Raw genomic sequence first — 21,763 nt, forward strand, 5'->3', positions numbered from 1 at the left:
TGTTTGTTTTCTTTTTCTCCTATTTTTTTCCTCATGTATCATTGCTGAAGGACCCAGGAGTATGACAAGATGGTAAAATAAACATTAATTATGTGTATGCTCCCCCCACCCCCATATTTTTGTAGCTGTTAAGCTTTTCTCCACATGTGTGCATTTCATTCAGGTTAGTAACCTATTTGTGTAATTTACTAAACATAATTGTACATTATACAAAAAGTAGTACCACAATTGCATTCCAAACTGGAATTAGTATGCTTCTTTCGTATATTTAAACACATCCATTGCTTAGGCCTTAGGTATTTCAAATAGAAAAGCAATGGCTTTCATATTAAGACGGGGCACAAAGCTGTAAATAGGAGTGTGAGGTGAGTTGTCTTCTGGACAGCTAGATCTGCCCTTTGGTTTGTTGGTCTCTTGAGAAGGAACCTGTACCTCTTTGCAAGCTAGACTCTATGCAATTCTAGTGTAGTTCCCCTGTATGAACAGTCTAAGTTTAGAGTACTAGTTTGATTGTTGTTGGGCTTAGTATAATTTTCAATAAATTTAATGGGTTCTGTATCTATGGATGAAATAATATGGTGTCATTATAGAGTTAAAGCACATTTCTTTATATTTAGGTAAATGATATACTTTCAATATGTTAAAATTCATGAGAATTGTGATTTTAGTGAATCAACATTTTGTAGTATTGGTTATTATAAAATTGATTGCTGAGTTCTTATACAAAGGTCAGTATCATATTATAGGAAATGCATGGTGGGGCACATGCACTGAGAAATATATTTTGTGTTGCTGTGTACATATCATAGAATGAACAAGTTTTAAGACATATTTATGTTGGTTAATTTCAGTATAGTCTTCTATGAACGTAAATACTTATTACTCGCCTGGTCTACAAAGTGAGTTCCAGGAAAGGCGCAAAACTACACAGAGAAACCCTGTCTCGAAAAACCAAAAAAAAAAAAAAATACTTATTACTCTTTTTTGGTATAATCAAATTTGAAACTATTTTGTCTAAAACACACATTTGTACACATTGTTCAGATATCGTGAAATGAGAAAAAGCTATGGTTATCCAAAAGGCAAGGAGAACAATGGGTAACAGGATGGAGATCATTTACTGAGAAGAGAGAGGAAAGCTCATCTTCAAGTGGTAATTATGAGTTACTCCTTTTCAAAGTGATACACTTGACAAAGAACCTTATGAAATAAACATGAAAGTAGTAGAAAAAACCCATTTCCATTTGGATTGAATAAAGTGTTCTTGGTGAAAGTCAACTTTGAGTCTCCAGCAATTTCTCCATTTGTTTTAGTTTTTCCCTTTCTTTTAGGTTCTAGTCTTGTATATTTGTAACGTTCAGCTTTTTATAGCTTTTAATTCAAGCCAACATTGTACAGAAATTATAAAGTTGTTGTCCAGAATAAAATAATTGAGAAAACAATTGTGTTATAGAATAATTAAATAGGCTATAATGCAACCACTAAAATAAAAATATTAAAGTTTTACAAATATTTGTTTTAACAGAGCATTTAACGTGTTTATTATTTTATTATATTTAGTTTGATTGCACATCAAAATTTACTATTATATTAGATTAATAATTATTCCATAACTTAGAATGAATAGCAGTTAAAAGTGTAAGCAATAATTAGGAGGTAGACATGCTTTACTAGGATTGCATTTTGAAGGAATAGAATACCTGAAAGACCAATAGCAAAGGGAAAATTGAGTCAGTAATGGAAGTGTCTCATGATAGGAAGCTAGTCTGGTGGTTTCTTTAATGATTTCTGCCAAGTGTTTTATAAATATCTAATATCAATTCCCCTTCAGTTATTAAAACAACAGAAGAGAGTTGAGTCTGTGGGGGAAAATGAACTCCTACACCCTATTAATAGAATTATAAGTTAGCAGACTGTAAGAGCATAGAAGCTATTTACAACAACAGAAACAGGACTACCACTGGTTCCATCAATTTCTCTACTGAATGTATATGCAATGGAAATACAAGCATATGAAAGAGACATCTATACTCACATATTTATTGCAACACTATTCATCACATCCAGGAAGCAGAATTAATCTAATTGTACACTAACTGATGTGTAGATAACAAAGATGTGGGAGATGTGATGTGATGTGATGTGTGTGTGTGTGTGTGTGTGTATGTGTGTGTGTAATAGAATAACATTTAACAATAAAAAGATGAAGTTCTGTCACTTTAAACAGCATGGTTGACAGTGAAGATCATTCTATTTGGGAAAATAAGCCAGATACAGTAATACAGCAATCATGTGATCTCATTTTTGTGGAATCTGAAAAAAAATCCATCCAAAAATTTTGAAAGTATAATAGTGATTTGTGAAGATTTAGCAGTGAGAGGTGATGTTGATCAATGGGTCCTAAATTATAGTTAGATCAAGTAAGAAGTTCTGGTGTGTCATGAAATAGGGTAGCACTCGATCAAACTTTGATCCCATGAGCATAAATTACTTCCTGGGTCAGTCTGAACTGATTTGCAGCACAATGCTCTGGTTAATGAGATAGAGTACTTAGACCACATGAGTTCAAGCTGCAGATGATCTTTGCTGATGGTATGCTTGGGCATGATTTAGGTTGTTCTGTGCCTCTCATTTATCTATTATTTGTAAAATGATACAAATGAATACTGAATTCATGAGGACAGGATGAATGTTTAATGGAGTAATATAGTTTATGTACATGTTGTATGCAGTACAATAACTGCTTGGTAAACATCAGTTATAAAATATGAGTGTGTTGTGCTAATAATACACATTTGTGATTAATTTGCATATTTGATCAAATATTTGCTTATAAACTAAGGAATAATCTATTCTTATTTCAATTTTTATGACTTTGCTTACTATATTTTTTTGCATGATATATGCATATACACACATACGTGCTTTAATTTTCTTTCAAACTAAACAACCATCCTTTTCCATTGTCATAAATGAACACTTGCTGTTGCAAGAACTCGTCTTCACTCTCTAGTTACAGTGATCCTTTCTCTGCAGGATATTCTACAGTTACTGGGCTCATTTTCTCACTGGTCCACTTAGATTTCTGACTTATGGAAAGAGCTTTCTGATTTTCATAACAAAGTATTTGAATCCTGTCCTTGGTGACTTCTTCCCTCAATGTGACATTTGAAATACATTTCTTATTTTGGGAAAAATCACTGTCTATTTGATTTCAGTTATTCAGCTTTATTTAAATGTTTAAATTAATCAAGGATCACTTTTGCCTAAGTTGCATGTTGTTAATGGACCTCATTAACTGTGAGTGCATCTCAGCTTTGAAGATGAATTCTTGGTGGACACCAACGGCAGTTCTCTGATCGTTCCAATAGGTCCAGCCCTCACCTGTCTTGTTGCTATTTGTTGCAGACTGAGGGGACCAGCTTCCAGCTTCCAGCTTCCCTCCACTGCTCTGTTAAATGTGGTATCTACTACTGGGTTGAAAATGATGGACATTGTTCATAACATGACAAGGATATCACATTTTTAGTTTACTCATTAGTTTAATGAGAGATAGTGATTAGATTTGTTTAAATTTCTTTGTAGTGCCATTATGTGTGTTTTCTTGAGAAAGAGATCTTTATTCCTCACAACCAAGATCAATTTCTGATGAAAATTTGTAAAAAATAAGCCATCTACGCCAGTATATACTGTGTTAATTACTAGAGCTTTGAACCTGAAATTGGTGCTTTAGCGCTTACATCATGTTTTTCTTTTTCTCTCAGTATGTGGAATTCTTGATGTTTTTTCTATACAATTTAAAGGAAATGTCAATGACAATCGTGATGTGACAGTGACAGTGACCGTAACGAAGGCTCAGTGAACCTTGTTGTATGTGACTTCCTGTGTAAATGCCACATACTTTGTTCATTTTATTAACTAAAGAAACAAATAATGAGGCAGAAAGGCGAAAATGATGTTTTAAAAAATGCATTTTGTAAATACGATAGGCTATAAAAGCAGACCTTTTGTGAGTTGACCCAAGTGTAAGATCTTGATCTCTTACTTACACTCCATTCAGAAACCTTCTTGTTAATGGCCTAGTATGTGACATTAGATTTGACCTGATTTCATGTCCTAAGACCAAATGAACCACTGTCCTCATTCATGCTCCTGTGTTCAGCCTTGTTTGAGGAGTTGAAATCTCCACTGAGATTCTGAACTTGAGGAGCATGGATTGTACAAGATGCTTTAGCCATTACTGGCTCCATCAAGAGTCACAGTGGGGCTAGAGATGTGAGGTCATCCCCAGGTAAGCAAACACTCTTAGTGCCAGAATTCCAGAGCAGAGAAGCTTGATGAGTAACTTTTTCCAACTTCTTTGATGCTGCTCATATTGTTTTGAGAGGTATGCCACTAGCTTATGTGCTCATTTCTAAACTTTTCCTCGTAATTGCTGTAAAGTTCCTTTGTGTTTGTGGAAATATAATCTTCAATGTTTAGTCCTGGTCCGTGTTTTCTCTTACATTTCTCTGATGTGCTTTTTGATGAGTGAAAGGAAGAAGTCCAACATGTTCTCAGGTCACAGAGCTTAGAAATCTCTGGGCAACTGAATATTTATTTCCTTCCCCAACCAATTTTAGTGCTGTTGCTACTAAGCACATTCAGAAGGTCTTTGAGTGGGATTATAATTCTTCCACAAGTTTAAATAAAGTGTTAAATAATTGAAATTTAGGTAATAAAATGTGGATAGGATGGAAAGATCTTATGAAACTTTAAAATACTAACTTGAAATATTGAAAGATACAATAAAATCCTCTCTTTGATATAAGGAAAAAAATTTAAAGCAGTAATTTTTTGGTCATGAGGAACAGTGAAATCCACAATTTAACAATGAAAGGAGACATTCACAGATGGAATATCAGGGCGTCAACTGATGATTTTTCCCACAGAAAACAACACAAAGAACAGTCATGCAATAACTATATCTAAGACCCTGGACTTCCAATGATGAGGGCAGCTCCTTCTGAGAGAATATGATTTCCTCCTAATGCACTTTGCAGAGGAAGGCTCTTGGCTATAGCAGGGGAAGGTGAAAACAGGCAGAACCCATAGAATATCTGAGTTGAGGACACTGAATTTTGGGAAGAAAAAGAGGATTGAATTAAGACATAGAAATAGGAAGGGCAGTTGTGGCTCACACCTTTAATCTCAGCACTCAGGAGGCAGAGGCAGGCAGATCTCTGAGTTCAAGGCCAACCTAGTATACATATCAAGTTCCAGGACAGCCAGGGCTACTCAGAGAAACCCTATCTCGAAAAACCATAAAAAAAATGGAAATAGAAGCAATGTGCTTAAAAACAGGATGCTGAGATCCATAGTAGTTCTCTTGCAATGATGCAGTCACAATCTTCACATGTTCGTGCAAAAGCTGCCTAGGACTGGGAAGAAGAATGATTGGAAGAATTAGAAGTGATGGTACCCTAGATCAAACAGTCCTAGATCTAGCCTTGGGCCATTGCCCATAGAAAGAAGTCTGTGTTGAGGAAGCAGTGGGTGGAATACCCAAGAAAATCTTCAGCCTAGGATTGAAAACCCACTACGATTATTCTGCTACAAAAACACAACAATAAAATGACTCTTAATGCCATATTGCTGTTCCCATAGTATGGGATTTTTTTCTCCCTCTCCCAAGTGGCTCAGTGGGGGAGGGTTGAGGGAGACAGAGTCATTACCAGTTCCTTGGGAAGTCGACTCTGGAGACCAGCACTGAGGTGCAGATCTGGTTTAATGTGCATGTTCACTGGCGTATATGCATGCATTATCCAATCAGCTAAGGCCATATTGAGTTATTGTCCAATGAATTGTCCATTCGGATGGCATGGAACCTGAGTTATGTGAGGGTGTATAGGGGGGCAGTATGTCCAGGCAGTGTGCTTACAGACAAAGGACAAGTAGCAGGTAACTGCCCTGGGCTTTGGCACCAAGTTAGAGGATTTCCAGTAGGCTAGGACTCCATTATGAGTCATCTAGTGTTCCAGAGACTCAGGTCTGCTATGGTGATATTTTATTTGTGCTGAAATGTGATTTTATTTGTATGTTAATAAATAAAGTTGACTCTGGGTCAAAGCTAATAGCAAGCCATAGCAGAAGCTGAGCGGTGGTGGCACACACCTTTAATCCGATCACATGGCAGGCAGATCTCTGTGTGTTCAAGGACATAGCCATCTTGGAGACACACGCCTTTAATCTCAATACCAACCATAGAGACCTGGAGGTCTGTATAGGCAGGCAGTGATGAGGAGGTCATGTGGTTGGGTTTACAACCAATGAGAAGGCAGAACAGAAAGTCAATAAAAAGACAGACATACAGGAAGTAGGTCTCTTTCTCAGGGAAGGACGGCAGTGGCAGCAGGTGATAAGAAAGCGGTTTTAGTCTCACTCTTAGCCACTGCTCTGACCTTTTGGGCTTTTAACTCTGCATTTGGCTCTGTGTTTCTTATTTAATAAGACCGTTACATCTACATTCTGCTCAAACAGCCCTAGGAGGTGTTGGCACTTCTCATGTTTCCTGTCTTTTAGTGACACCATCTGAACAGAGACTGACCAGTCACCATAGATCAATGCCTCACTCAACCCTCATCCGAGAAGCTTCTTTCTGTGATAGGAAGGAATTAATATGAAGACACACAGCTGGACAAGGTGCAGAAAGTCAACGGCTTTGGAGCACTCAGTCATAACTGGGATGTCTTTATCAAACTCCTCCCTTCAAGACTGAGGAATCTATAAGGAAGAGGAAACAGAAAGATTGTAAGAACCAGAGGTGATAGATGATTCCAAAGGAAATAGTTTCTTCCAGACAACAGAACTGTCACACATATGAACTCACAAAGACTATGGCAGCATGCACATGACCTGCACAGGTTCTAGCCAGATGAGGTTCCAGCACAGAAAGGGAGAAGTAGACATGGAGTCCTGCCTCTAGCCAAGAAGCTATTTGAAATTGATACTGTTGGCAAAGAAAAAAATCAATTTTCCTCAATGGGGTATCATTGGCTATATCAGCCATAGTTCAGGTAAGGCCCCATGCTCAGGCAAACACAAAAGGAACTCTATGTGGTTTTATTGTCATTTGTGGGCTTTCTGTCTCATTTTGTTTTGTCTTAGCATTTTTTTGTCTTATTGTTTTTTTGTTTGTTTGTCTGAATTTCATTTTCTGTGTGTGCTTGTGGTTTTGTTTTTTGAAAGAGAGAGAGAGTGAAAAATCAAGACAGAAAGAAAAGTTGAGTGAGTATGGAGGTAGGTAATATCTGGGAAGAGGTAGAGATAGGGAAAAACATGATCAAAATATATTGTATAAAAAAGTTTTAAATAAAAAGAAAGTCTTGACTTTCTTGGAAAAAAATTGTTCTTCAGTGAGTCTTTTAAAGCTGTGCAGGGTATTATATGCTTGCTAGATAACAAATGACAAAATCAAAATCCTACAGGATTAGTCCATTCCTGAGGGTACTGACAGCATCCTGAAACAAAGCTTAAGAGTATTTATAAGTATGGAAAGCAACCATGCCTAAAAAGGTAAATATCACAATCTGATATCCATTAAAATGATCACAATGCAGAAAGCAGAAAAATGCAACCCCCAATGAGGAGAAAAATCAATCATTATCAATTGATACAGATCTGATACCAGCAGGAATCTGCAGGAAAGAGGACTAACAGATTCTTTAGGGAAGACTATTTGCAGATGGCAAATAAGCACATGAAAAAATATTCAAAATCATTAGTCATTAGGGGGTGTAAATGAAAACCACAACAAGATACCACTAAGCACCTATTAAAATGCTTGAAATTAAAGTCATCGATCACAACAAATGTTAGGATGCAGTAGGGTTGGTATTCTTACACACTGCTGGTGGCGACATAAAATACTGCAATTACTTTTAAACCAGTCTGTTAGAGTCTTAGAAGTGTGAATATAATCCAAAATATGATGCAGCTGCTCTGCTTCCCTTTCATTTGCAATAATGTCAACTACAGCTTCGTGCTAATAAACTGCAGTGAACATTTGCATATCTGTCTATTTGGATATGTGATTTACTTCTTCTTTTAAAAATGCAAAACTGTAAATTCTGCCAACCTCTGAAGCTTTTCCATCTCATCCACTTCCCTAGCTAAGTCCTTTTGCCAGTGTCTGGTCAAAATGGGAATAGAAATATTGATTGACAAAAATAATATGATTCACTATTGACATTGCCTTCTCATTATCTAAATAAATTACATACTTCTAGCATATCAGTTCAATGGAATGCTACTTCAAACTAAAAGGAAACGAATCATTGATTAAGATAAGATCAATAAAAAGAAAGATAACCATACTAACCAAAAAATATACAGAGTATTATTCCACTTACGCAAAGCTCAAGAAACTGTAAGTCCATTTACAATGATGGGAAGTATATTAATGACAGCCTGAGAGACAGGAGTTCAGGAAGGTAAGAGGTAGAAGTTAGTAATGGACACAAAGAAGCGTTCTGGGCTGGTGGATATGATATTAGAGGTGCATACAATGCTCTAAAATTGTACACTAAAACATGGCAGCCAATTATATGTCAGTTTTACTTTAGCATGTGTTTCCCACAACAAATAGCACAGTACAATCTAATGATTTTATTCTAGTAACACAGCAACTTTATCTTTTGAAGCTTTGTCTTGTACTAATGATTTTGCAAGTATTTGGATACTCTGCCCTTTTTCGGTAAATTTTGACTGGTGAATATGTATATAGTGCTGCGTTTCATAAAGATAATTTCTTTGAATTACATGCATCATGTACTTTGACCATGTTCAGCCCTCACAGCCCTCCTTTTCTTCTCCCCTCTAATTTCCCGTTAGTCTCTTTTTATCACCTATCTCTTCTGTTCTCTCTCTCTTCCTCTCTCCCTCCTTCCCCTTTCTCCCTCCTCCCCCAACACACACAAATGCTGTTTGTTTTCTTCTATATTTTCATTATATTGAAAATAGATTATTTTCTCTTACAATGTATCCTGATTATAATTTTCCCTCCCAGCTTTCTTTCTCAGTTCATTTGTCATTTGTATATAAGATGGCTACTGATATTTTTTTTTTAAAGTTAATATTGGATCCAGCTACTTTGCTGAAAGTGTTTATCAGCTGTAGGAGTTCCCTGGTAGAATTTTTAGGGTAACTGTGTATACTATCATATCATCTGCAAATAACAATACTTTAACATCTTCCTGTCATATTTGTAGCCCCTTGATCTCCTTCAGTAGTCTTATTGCTCTAGGTAAAACTTCAAGTACTATATTAAATAGATATGGAGAGAATGGACAACCTTGCCTTGTTCCTGATTTTAGTGGAATTGCTTTGAGTTCCTCTCTCTTTAATTTGATGCTAGGTATGTGCTTGCTGTAAACTGCCTTTGTTATGTTTATGTATGTCCCTTATATCTCTGAAGGGGTGTTAGATTTTGTCAAAAGCCTTTTCTGCATCTAATGAGATGACTGTAATGATAAGGCACAGGCCTTGGCTGTGGAGCCAAGGTGCCCCCAGTCGGGTGAGGCAGACAGCCATGGAGACACAGTGATTGGCTGCAGCTTGGCACATTTGAAAGCCACTCACACCCCAGGTACAGCATCTACATGGAAAGAGTTTATTACAGAGAGGGAGAGAGAGAGAAGAAGAGGTGAAAAGTGGAAGAGAGGAAGAAAGAGAAAGAGAGGGAAAGAGAGGAAGCAGAGATGTGCACACCTCATGGTGGGAAGGGAGGAAGAGGGAAGAGGAAGAAGAAGGGAGGAGTTTCTTCTTAAAAGAGGATTTACATCAGGACGCAGGGCAGGTCCCTGAGGGTGGGCCAGAATGCCAACAATGACTATGTGTTCTTTTTTTTTTTCATCAGTTTTTGTTTAATATGGTGGATTTTCATATATTGAACCATCCCTGCAGCTCTAGGATGAAGCCTGCTTGATCCTGGTGGATGGTCTTTTTGATGTGTTCTTGGGTTCAGTTTACAAGTATTTTATTGAGTATTTTTGCATCTACATTCAGAAAGACAAATTGGTCTGTACTTTTCTTTGTTGACTCTTTATTTTTTAATCACTTTATTTTATCTTTTTCTATTATCAGCTTGATACAGTACAAATTCTTATCCTAATAGTGAAATGTTTTACTGAAGCTTGCCCAGTGATTGGGTAAAACCAAACTTATTGTTAGCCACAGCTATCCTAGGGTCCTCCCTGCTAGGTAGCCTCCCTGGATCTGTGGGTTTCAGTCTGATTGTTCTTTGCTTTATGTCTAGTATCCACTTATTAGTGAATATATACCATGTTTGTCCTTCTGGGTTTGGGTTACCTCACTCAGGATGATATTTTCTAGTTCCATCCATTTGCCTGCAAATTTCATGTTGTCATTTTCTTTCTCTGCTGAGTAGTACTCCATTGTGTATATGGACCACATTTTCTTAATCCATTCTTCAGTTGACAGGCATCTAGGTTGTTTCCAGGTTCTGGCTATTATGAACAATGCTGCTATGAACATAGCTGAGCATGTATCTTTGTGGTATGATTGAACATTCCTTGAGTCTATGCCCAAGAGTGGTATGGCTGGGTCTTGAGGTAGATTGATTCCCAATTTTCTGAGAAACTGCCATACTGATTTCCACAGTGGTTGTACAAGTTTACACTCCCACCGACAGTGGAGGAGTTTTGTTGAGTCTTTATATGGTGTGAGTATCCGGGTAACTGGCCTAATGAAATGAATTGGGCAATATTTCTTCTGTTTCTAATTTATGGAATAATTTGAGGAATATTGGTGTTAACTCGTCTGAGTCTGGTAGAATTCTGAACTAAAACCATCTGGCCTTGGGATTTTTTTTTCTTTTTTTGAGAGACTTTTAATAACTGAATTATTTCACTAGTGGTTATAGGTCTATTTAAATTGTTTATCTGAACTTGGTTTATCTTTGGTAAGTGGTACCTATTGAGAAAATTACTCTTTTCTTTTAGATTTTCCAGTTTGGAGAAGTACAGGTTTTTAAAGTATGTACTTAAAATTTTCTGGATTTCCTGAATGTCTGTTTTTATGTCCCCCTTTTTGTTTCTGATTTTGTTAATTTGGGTATTCTATCTTTGTTTTTTAGTTAGTTTGGATAAGAGTTTGTCTATCTTGTTAATTTTCTCAAAGAACCAACTCTTTGTTTCATGGATTCTTTGTATTGTTCTCTTTGTTTCTACTTTTTTGATTTCAGACTGGAGTTTGATTATTTCTTGTGGTCTACTCCTCTTGGGCATGATTACTCTTTTTTGTTCTAGAGCTTTCAGGTATGCTATTAAATTTTTAGTATGAGATCTCTCATGTTTTTTCAATGTAGGCACTTAGTGCTATGAACTTTTGTCTTAGCACTGCTTTCATTGTGTCCCATAAGTCTGGGTATGCTGTGTATTCATTTTCATGGAATTATAGAAAGTCTTTAATTTCTTTCTTTGTTTCTGTCTTGACCCATTTCTATTTCATTCAGTAGAGAGTTGTTCAGCTTCCATGAGTTTTTAAGTTTTTGATGTTTCTGTTGTTGATATCTAACTTTAATCAGTGACTGTCTGATAGGGTGCAGGTAGTTATTTCTATTTTCTTGTATCTGTTGAATTGGAGAAAGTTCCATGAAGTTCAGAGAAGAAGGTATATTCTTTTGTGTTTGAGTGAAATGTTCTGTAAATATGTTAGGTCCATTTGTTTTATAGCTTCTGTTAGGTACAGCATTTCTCAGTTTAGTTTCTTTCTGATGACCTATCTATTGGTGAGAATGGAGTACTGAAGTCTCCTGCTATCAGTATGTGAGGATCAATATGTGATTTAAATTGTAGTAGTGTTTCTTTTAGAAACTTGGATGCCCTTGAGTTTGGGGCATAGATGTTAGGAATCAAAATGCCATCTTGGTGGATTTTTCCTTTGATGAGTATGAAATGTCTATTCTTTCTTATCTCCTTTGATTAGTTTTGGTTTGAATTCTATTTTGTTAGATATTAGAATGATGATACCAGCTTGCTTCTTAGAATCATTTGCTTGGAATATCTTTGTCCAACGTTTTACCTAGAGGTAATATCTATCCTTGATATTGAGGTGTGTTTCTTGGATTCAGCAGAAGGACTGATTCTGTTTTTGCATCCATTCTGTTAGTCTATGTCTTTTTATTGGGGGAATTGAGACCATCAGTACTGAGAGATATCAATGATGAATGATTGTTGACTCCTGTTATTTTGTTGTTGTTGTTGGTGAGTGAGTCTGTGGGCTTATGAGCGGGAGCACAGGTGTGCTTCCCTTGTTTTGATTTTGCTGGTGTGATATTATTTATTTCCTGTATTTTCATGGGTATAGTTAACCTCCTTGGGTTGGAGTTTTCCTTCTAGCACTTTCTTTAGTGCTTGATTTCTGGATAGATATTGTTTAAATTTAATTTTATCATGGGCTATCTTATTTACTACATCTATGTGATTGAAAGGTTTGCAGGGTATAGTAATCTGTGCTGGCATCTGTGGTTTCTTAAAGTCTACAGCATATTGCTACATGACCTTCTGAATTTTAGAGTCTCCATTGAGAAGTCAGGTGCAATTCTAACAGTTCTGCCTTTATATGTTACTTGGTCCATTTCCCTTGCAACTTTTTATATTCTTTCTTTTTTTCTGTATGTTTAGAGTTTTGATTATTATATGACAACAGGGATTTCTTGTCTATTCCAGTGTATTTGATGTTCTGTATGCTTCTAGTACCTTGATAGGCATCTCTTTAGTTAGGTTAGGAAAATTTTTGAAAATATTTTCTGGGCCTTTAAGCTGGGATTCTTTTTCTTATTCTATTCTTACTGTTCTTGGCTTTGGTCTTTTCATTGTGTCCCAGATTTCCTGGATGTTTCTGTCAGGATTTTTTAGATCTAATATTTTCTTTGACCAATATTTCTTCTATTGTATCTTCAGTGCCTGAGATTCTCTCTTCCATGTCTTGTATTCCATTGGTGAAACTTTTCTCTGTAGTTCCAATTCAAATTCCTAAATTTTTCATTTCCAGAATTTCTTCAGTATGTTTTCTTTATTTATTTTATTTCCATTTTTTGTTTTGAACAGTTTTATTCATTTTCTTTAACTGTTTGTTTGTGTTTGCTTAGCTTTTGATAAGGGATTTATTCACAACCTCCAATTTTTCAAACCCCCCCCCCCCATTTTGTTAAAGGATTTATTCATTTTATCTTTAAGGACCTTTATCATTTTCATATAGTTGGTTTTAAGGGGTGTGTGTGTGTGTGTGTGTGTGTGTGTGTGTGTGTGTGTTTCAGCTATGTTGAAATATTCAGAGCCTGCTGTGGTAGGATAGCTGAGCTCTAGTGGAGACACATTGTCCTGGCTGTTACAGATCATGTTTTTATGCTAGTGTCTCTGCATCTGGGTTTGGGATGATTATAGGTCTAGGTGCTGATTTCTGCATTTGTCTTTTTTGGGTGGGTGTTTTGTTCCTTGGTTTCTGTTTCCTCTGGATTTTCAGAGAGTGTGATGACTGTGTGCTGCTTGTTTTACTGGTCTGCTCAACTGATGTGTTCACAGAGAATGCCTACTGGTGTTGGAGTTTGGTAATTGGGAAGAGTTAGGGGATGGAAGGTTGGAGGAGAAGGTCTTTGTGATCCCGATCTGCTGGGGATGGGGTCAGAGAGGAAAGGGAGACCACTGCAGGTTTCCTGCCATGGAGCCAGGGGTGAGACTGGGGTACTGGATCTCAGGAGCAGTAGGAGAGGTGTGGGTCTGCCTTCAGCCTACTTTTTTTTTCCCCTGGGAGGGCATGCCTACTGGGGTTGGGGTCTGGGACAAAGGCACAAGTTGTGGGTGAGGGGATGGGAGGTTATGGGATCCATAGGAGATTGGAGGGGGACAGGGAATGTTGTAGATGAATTGCTAAATGGTCTTATTAATAAAATACTTGGAGTCAGAAATTGGGGTTAAAGCCTGAGAGAGATCAGAGGAATAGAAAAGCCACAGCTAACCTCACCTCACCAACTCTGTAGCTTCCAAAAGTGAGCTACTTCTTGTCTACCCACGCCTATATGCCTTTCTGTTCTGTTCCCTCATTTGCTCTCTCAGCCCAGCAACATTACTTCCTCTTCCTGTCCAGCTCTGTCACTTCCTGTCTGTCTGCACAGACCTCCAGACCTCTGTGGTTGGTGCTGGGATTAAAGGCATGTGTCACCATGCCTGGCTCTGTTCCCCAGTGTGGCCTTGAACTCACAGAGATCCACACAGATCCCTTCTGACCAAGTGATAGGATTAAAGGTGTGTGCTACCATTGCCTGACTTTTGTTTACTAAAGTGGCTAGCTTTTTCCTCTGATCCTCAGGTCAATTTTATTGGGAGATACAGTATATTGAGGGACACAATACATCACCACAGAATATTGTCATTGGTGTTCTGCTGCAGAGATGGAGATGAGACTGGGGAGTTGAATCTGGGGCAACAGAGATGTTGCTTGTTTTCTTAGTGATAGTCAGTCTATCTTGAGTGAGATGGACTTGTTGTGCCCTGGGCGTGAGACTCCCAAAGAGACCACCAGAGACATGAACTCACCGAAATGCAAAAGCAAAGTTTATTGGAGCAGTTTAAACCTCATGGCAGGGGCCTCATCAAGCACCCCAATGCAGCAGAGGCTAGAGGAGGTGCCTTCTCCTCTGCAAGCTCAGTTTTTAAAGGCAAAAATCACAAGGTTACATCATTTAGGGTGCTAGTATGGGTACAATTCTGACTGACTCAAGTTTTAGGGGCTTTCCAAAATTTCTGTGTTACCTTACTTTGCAGTTTTGATGGGTTGTTTGTCAAACTTTATAGACTATCTCCAGCATTGGGGTATACTATGGTTAATCAATTACTACCAGATAGTCCTTCAAATATACTGACTTTGTACTTTTGACCATCTCTGGCATTGGGGCATTCTGTGGTTAATCAGTTGCTACCAGATGGCTCTTCAAACATCCTGATTTTGTACTTTTGGGTTCCTGGGACCTATGTCAGCAGCTCAGAATTTTGAAACTCAGGCCTGTTTCAAGCTAAGGTGAAGGGCTTCCTTGAAATGAGGGTGCTTTGGTTCTTCAGACTCTCAATGTAGTTTTAATTAGCATTTATGACTAATGATGCTGGGCATTTTTTCACATCTGTTGGCTATCTGCATGTCATCTTTTGAGACATGGTCTTCGGGCCATCAAATAAGATGGCCATGTCTTTATGCATTTATTGTTTTTTTATCTATAGTTGAATTTTGTTTATAAATATTTTATTGGGTATGTTTGTATCCATACTCATCAGAGAGATTAGCCTATAATTTTATATTTTGCTTTTTCCTCATCAGGTTTTAGTATTAGTGCAAGAGTGGCTTAATAAGGGAAGTTCCTCCCCTTCCTATGCTCTGGAATGGTTTAAGGAGCCTGGTATTGGTTTACCTTTAAAGGCCTCAGAATTTAGCAGTGAATTCACAGAACAGGGCTTTGCTTAACTGAAATAAATTTTTTTATTACTGATTTAATTAATGCCAGTGATTATTAAAGAGCTATTAAAGTAGTTTATCCCTGGTTTAATTTTGTTAGATCAAATGGATATAGAAATTTATCTGTTTCTTCTAGATCTTCCAGTTTATTGTCAATATGTTTTCAAAGTGTGCTTTAACAAGCCTCTGGATTTCATTATTATTGATTATAATGTCTCTCTTTTCAAAACTAATTTTGTTAGTTTGTATTGATTTAATTTTGTTTTGTGCATCTTTGTAAATTTTTGATTGGATTTGTCCAGTCCTTTTTGATTTTTGAAGAGCCAATTCTTTGATTCTTTGTAGTGATTGTTTTATCTCCACTTCATTAATTTCTGCAATGATCTTTACTATTTATTGTTTTTCCATCTTCCCACTTTATTTTTGACTTGTTCTTTTTCTAAGGCCTCTAATTATACCATTAGCGTTTGCTCTTAGAACTTCATTCATTCTGCCTCACAGGTTCTGTTATGTTTTGTTTTCATTTTCATTCAAACTTAGGTATTTCTAATTTTTCCTTCTGATTTCTTGAGCGAAGCTTTAATCATTTAATAGTGTGCCATTCAACCTCCCTGAGACTGTTCATATTCTATAGTTTCTCTTGCTGTTGGATCTCTTGTGATCACATGAAATATTAGAAATATTTCAATTTTCTTAATCTGTCAAGACTTGCTTTATAAACTAAAACATTATCTGTTTCAGAGAAAGTTCTTGAGGTGGCTGAGAAGAATGTGTGTTCTGTAGTTTTTGGGTGAATATTCTGTAGATGTGTGTTGAGTCTGTTTGATTTGTAATTCCATTTAATGCTGACTTATTGTGTTTATTTTTCTGGATGCCCTATGTACTGGTGACAGTCATGTGCTGAAATCACCCATTAATGTGCTGAAGTCAGTCTATGACTTTACATCCAGCAGTATTTGTTCTATAAGAAATGATGGGTTTATGTTTTGTGGGTATGTGTTTAGAGTTATAATACAGTCCTTGCTGATTGTTCTCTTAATCCTTAATCAACGTGAAGTGACTTTATTCCTTCAGTCTAATTTTGGTTTGAAGTCTATTTTGTACAAACAATAGGTTGCTTCCTATTTCCCCTTGCTTGGGATATATTTTCCCATCATTTCACCTTAAGACTGTGCTTATCTTTGCCAGTGTTCCTCATCACCAACAAATAGATGGTACATGTCTTTAATCCCAGTATTTGGGAGGCAGAGACAGGTGAGTCTCTGAGTTCAAGGCCAGTCTAGTCTACAGAGTGAGTTTCAGGACAGCCAGGGCAACACAGAGAAACCCTATCTTGAAATAAAACAACAATAACAACAACAACAACAACAAAAAACCAACAAAAACTAACAAAGGAACAAAAGCAAACAAAACCAAAAAACCCCACAAAACCAAAGACAAACAATAAACAAAACCCCAAACAAAGAGATGGTTGTAATTTACACCAAACATATATAGTCTATATCTTTTTGATTAAAAATTGAGACCATCAACATCCAGTTATTAAAATGTATGTCTTAAGTCCTTTCATTTTGTAATTTTTTAAGTTGTGTTGGTATTTTCTTAACCATTGTTTGCTTACCTAGTCTCTTAGTTTAGTTTATTGTTCTTCGTACCCTTGTGGATGTGTTAATTCTTCAGTGTATAACATTCCTGAACTGAAAATTATCTTTAGGAATGGTGGCTTACCTTCTCTTTTTAGTCTATGTTTATTATAGAATGTCTTTAATGCTCCTCCACTTTGAAGGAGAGTTTTTCTGGATTTTTAAAAATCTGGTCTGGCAACTAGAAGTTAAAGTAAATAGTTCCATGCTTTTCTGGCTTTCAGATTTGCTCTTGAAACTTTTGTCTTCTTATGTGACTTGACGCTCTTCTAGTGTAGCTTGCAGAGTTATTATTGTTTTGCTCTGTATGCTTCATGTTTTAATCATAATGTGGTATGGAAAAATTCTTTTCTGCTCTTCTCTGTTTGGTGTTTTAAGCCCTCTGTGATCTTCATGGCCATCTCTTATTCTAAATTTGGGGCACTTTCTGTGCTGATTCTATTTAATATACTTTTATGCCTTTAGCTTATTCCTTTCTCTGTCTGTGCCCATGATTCATAGATTTAACCTTTTAATGGTGTTCCATAGATCACATATAGTCTATTTGTAGCTTTTTATTAATTTATCTTTGCTATTGTCTAGATGTTATAATTCATCTACCTGATACTCTGTTTTCCATTTTATTCATTCTATTGATGAGAATTTACAATGGTCTTTTTTAAAAATTTGCCTTATTGAGATTTTCATTATCAAGCTTTTAGTGTGAATTATTAAAATATTTAAGACCTTTGCTGAATTCACCTTTTATAAATTATATAAAAGTTCAGAGAAATTCGTACATGAGTAATGTGTTTAGATCATTTCTCCCTATCTCTCCCCCTCCAAATCTCTCCACAGTCCACATTTCCTCTCAAATTTGTAACATACACACACACACATACACACACATACACACACACACACACACACACAGACACACACACACGTATGTATAGCCTACTGAGTCCATGTGATGTGTTGCTCACATGTGCATGTGTTTAGGGCTGACCACTTGGCACTGGAGAAGTTATTAGAGAGCATGTCCTTGAAAAAAAAAATGCATCCTGCCTCTGGGCAGACATTAACTGCCTCCAGATCTTCATATAGGGGTATGTTGGTATGTCAACGGTGCCGACACTGTACAGGTATTGTTTAGGCATTGTTAAGGATTGTTGAGATTAGGTATTACTGATATTTGACTCAGGAAAATTACAAAAAATATTCCAGAAAGACTGTAAGAGCCAGAGGGCAGGGACTTCTGCTGCTAGATATTGTCTTTTAGACACAGGGAAGCTGTGTCCATGAAAATTTGAGAAGCCATTATGGCCATTATACTTTCTGTGAATTTCTGTCCTTTTTATTCTTCTGGAATTCTCATTATGCATAAGTTGGTGTTTGGTGGTGTTCGGTGAAGGATAGGGAGCCTACATTTCTTTGTAGTAGCACATGGTTGGGGCCTAGATTGAGTGCCAAGTCAGGCCTTTTCCATTGTGTCCTTGATCTTTATTTACTGCTTTCAAATAAATAAAAGGTCACCTAGAAATGAGAGCTTCTCATCTTTTGAATTACCTATGAGCATATGTATGACCTTCTGGAATTTCTGGTTGGGAAAGAAAACTGTTGGGTATTTTCATTGTTCTCTGGTATATTTCATTTATCCCAACTTCTTCACTGCTGATGTTTAATCAGTTAGCTGCTGGCTTTGGGCCAATATAATGGATGTGTTTTCTGTTTTAATACTACCGAGGACCCTGCTCATCTATAGGAAATATATGAGGTAGGATTTAAATCGGGGCATGTGTGGTAGTGCCATGACTTGCATGGCTTTGGGCTTGACCTGACTGGGGCAATGGAAATGAGGAAACAACAGACGTGCATACAGAGACTCTTGTATCTGGTGGGACTCAGGCTTGATTGGAGGCACTGTAGGCCCCATTGTCCTCACATTTGTTTTTTTTTTTATTTAATTTTTTTTATTTTTATTTTGCAATACAATTCAGTTCTACATATCAGCCACGGATTCCCTTGTTCTCCCCCTTCCCGCTCCCCTCACCTTCCCCCAATCCCACCCCCCATTCCTACCTCCTCCAGGGCAAAGCCTCCCCTGCGGACTGAGATCAACCTGGTAGACTCAGTCCTGGTAGGTCCAGTCCCCTCCTCCCAGGCCGAGCCAAACAATCCTGCATAGGCCCCAGGTTTCAAACAGCCAACTCATGCAATGAGCACAAGATCTGGTCCCACTGCCTGGATGCCTCCCTAACAGATCAAGCCAATCAACTGTCTCACCCATTCAGAGGGCCTGATCCAGTTGGTGACCCCTCAGCCATTGGTTCATAGTTCATGTGTTTCCATTCGTTTGGCTATTTGTCCCTGTGCTTTATCCAACCTTGGTCTCAACAATTCTCGCTCATATAAACCCTCCTCATTCTCACTAATTGGACTCCCAGAGCTCCACCCGGGGCCTAGCCATGGGTCTCTGCATCCAGATCCCTCAGTAGTTGGATGGGGTTTCTAGCACGACAATTAGGGTGTTTGGCCATCCTATCACCAGAGTAGGTCAGTTCGGGCTGTATCTCCACCATTGCCAGCAGTCTGTTGTGTGGGTATCTTTGTGGATTTCTGTGGGTCTCTCTAGCACTTTGCTTCTTCCTATTCTCATGTGGTCTTCATTTACCATGGTCTCCTATTCCTTGTTCTCCCTCTCTGTTGTTGATCCAGCTGGGATCTCCCACTCCCCCAAGCTCTCTTTCCCTCGCCCCTCGCCCTTCACTACCCCCACTCATGTCCAGGCTGTTCATGTAGATCTCATTCCATTTCTCTGTCATTGGGCGATCCCAGTGTCTTTCTTGGGGTCCTGTTTTCCAGGTAGCCTCCCTGGTGATGTGAGTAGCAGTCCAGACTGCTGTCCTCACATTTGTTATGTACTCTTAAATCAGGAAGTAGGTGGGAGCATGTATCTTCTAAGACTCAAGTAGTGAAATCAACTATGTCTTTCAGGCAGCAGAGTGAGCAAGAATAGAGGAGTTCTTGGCAACCTATTATATGAACGGTTCTCATAAACATGTCTGATTTCCTCAGGGAGCGATACGCCTCCTCCTCATCACACAGTGTTTTGAGGCATGGCTGTACTACTGTTCTGTACAGTTACTCAGTTGAAGTTAATGCTGTTCTCTACATGGTGTTTTGAATGAAAATAACTGCCATAGGCTTGTATGTTTGACTTGTTTCTCCAGTTAGTGGAACTATTTGTGAAGGACTAGGTGGTGTAGCCTGCTTGAGGATGTATGTCATGAGGTTTGAACAGCCTTACACCTTCCACAGTGTGCTTTCTGCCTCCAAATTATAGTTCAAAATGTGAGCTCTTAGCAGTTTTTGTCATTATATGTTCGCTCCACCATCATGACTCTAACCACCTGGAGTTGTAAGCCCAGTTAAGTGCTATCTTTTCTAAGTTGCCTTGGTCATAGCATTTTATTATAGCAATAGAAAGGGAACGGATACTGTAAGCATCTAAGTCAGATCTTCAAGAAACCACCATAGTAGTCTCTAGTGACAACCCCATTCTCGCCTAGAACTCTTGCTTGTGTGGGTTCCTCTCATGGAGTCTGCTTCCTGCTGAAGGTTGGGTAAAGTAGGCACAGCAAATGCCATGAGATTTTCTTAACAGAACTTTAGCATCTTCTCCAACTCTCTTCCTATTTATTATACATTGTAATTAGGATCCAGATAGCAAAACATATATTCTGATATTTACTATGATTTGTCTTCTTTAACATTTATCAATTTAAGATTTTGTGTCTATAAAAATATTAATCATTCTCTATGTTATTCCTCAGTCTGGTTGTCCAAGTACACCATCCTATAACTCTCATTCTCTTCCACTCATTCATTATTTAATCTCTGGCCTCAGTTTAGAAAATTTCTATTAACTTATCTTCAAAATCAACTCATTTTTACATGATGTGTGTTAAGCCTAACAAAAGTATTCTTCACTTTTTTCCTGCACGTGTAATTTCTTCATTTTCTTCTGATTCTTGATTATGGATTCTACCTCTGCTGAATGTCACCCAGTTGTTTTCCAATTTTTCTTTTCCCCCTATTTAAATATTAATCCCAGTCTTTTTGATCAATATGTTACATATTTTCCACATTTATGGAATATGTGAGCCTGGCTCTCATTTTGTCTGTTGAGAGGATGTTTTGCCTGGACTTTTACATGTACTATAATTTTCTGCTGAAGGTCAACTGTACTTTATTGTTAGACTAAAGGTAAATAGGCAGTTTGTGAGAGGACTCAGGTTAATCTGGAGTTAGATTTTATGTGTTTAATGTTTATTGTTGGTAAAGGTAACAAAAACTTTCAATTTCTCACATCTTTATTTATTTATTTTTTCCCTGTTAAGTAGAAGTACTCTCTTTTGAGGTCCATATGTCAGATTTTTGTTAAAAAGAAATGTGATTGCTTTTGAGCTGCTGACATAAGTAGCTGCAAAACTTGTCAAATTTGTTGTTTTTTCTTCTAACTTGCTGCAGCTAAATCTGCTACATTGCAAAGACTGCCTGTCTGAGCTTTTGAACTTTAGCTTTTGTCTCTGCCAATCATCCACAAGAGTGCCACTGGGACTTCCATCACTACG

The sequence above is a fragment of the Peromyscus californicus genome, unplaced genomic scaffold (assembly GCF_007827085.1).
Source record: "Peromyscus californicus insignis strain IS unplaced genomic scaffold, ASM782708v3 Scaffold_16__1_contigs__length_79575227, whole genome shotgun sequence".
Taxonomy (NCBI): domain Eukaryota; kingdom Metazoa; phylum Chordata; class Mammalia; order Rodentia; family Cricetidae; genus Peromyscus; species Peromyscus californicus.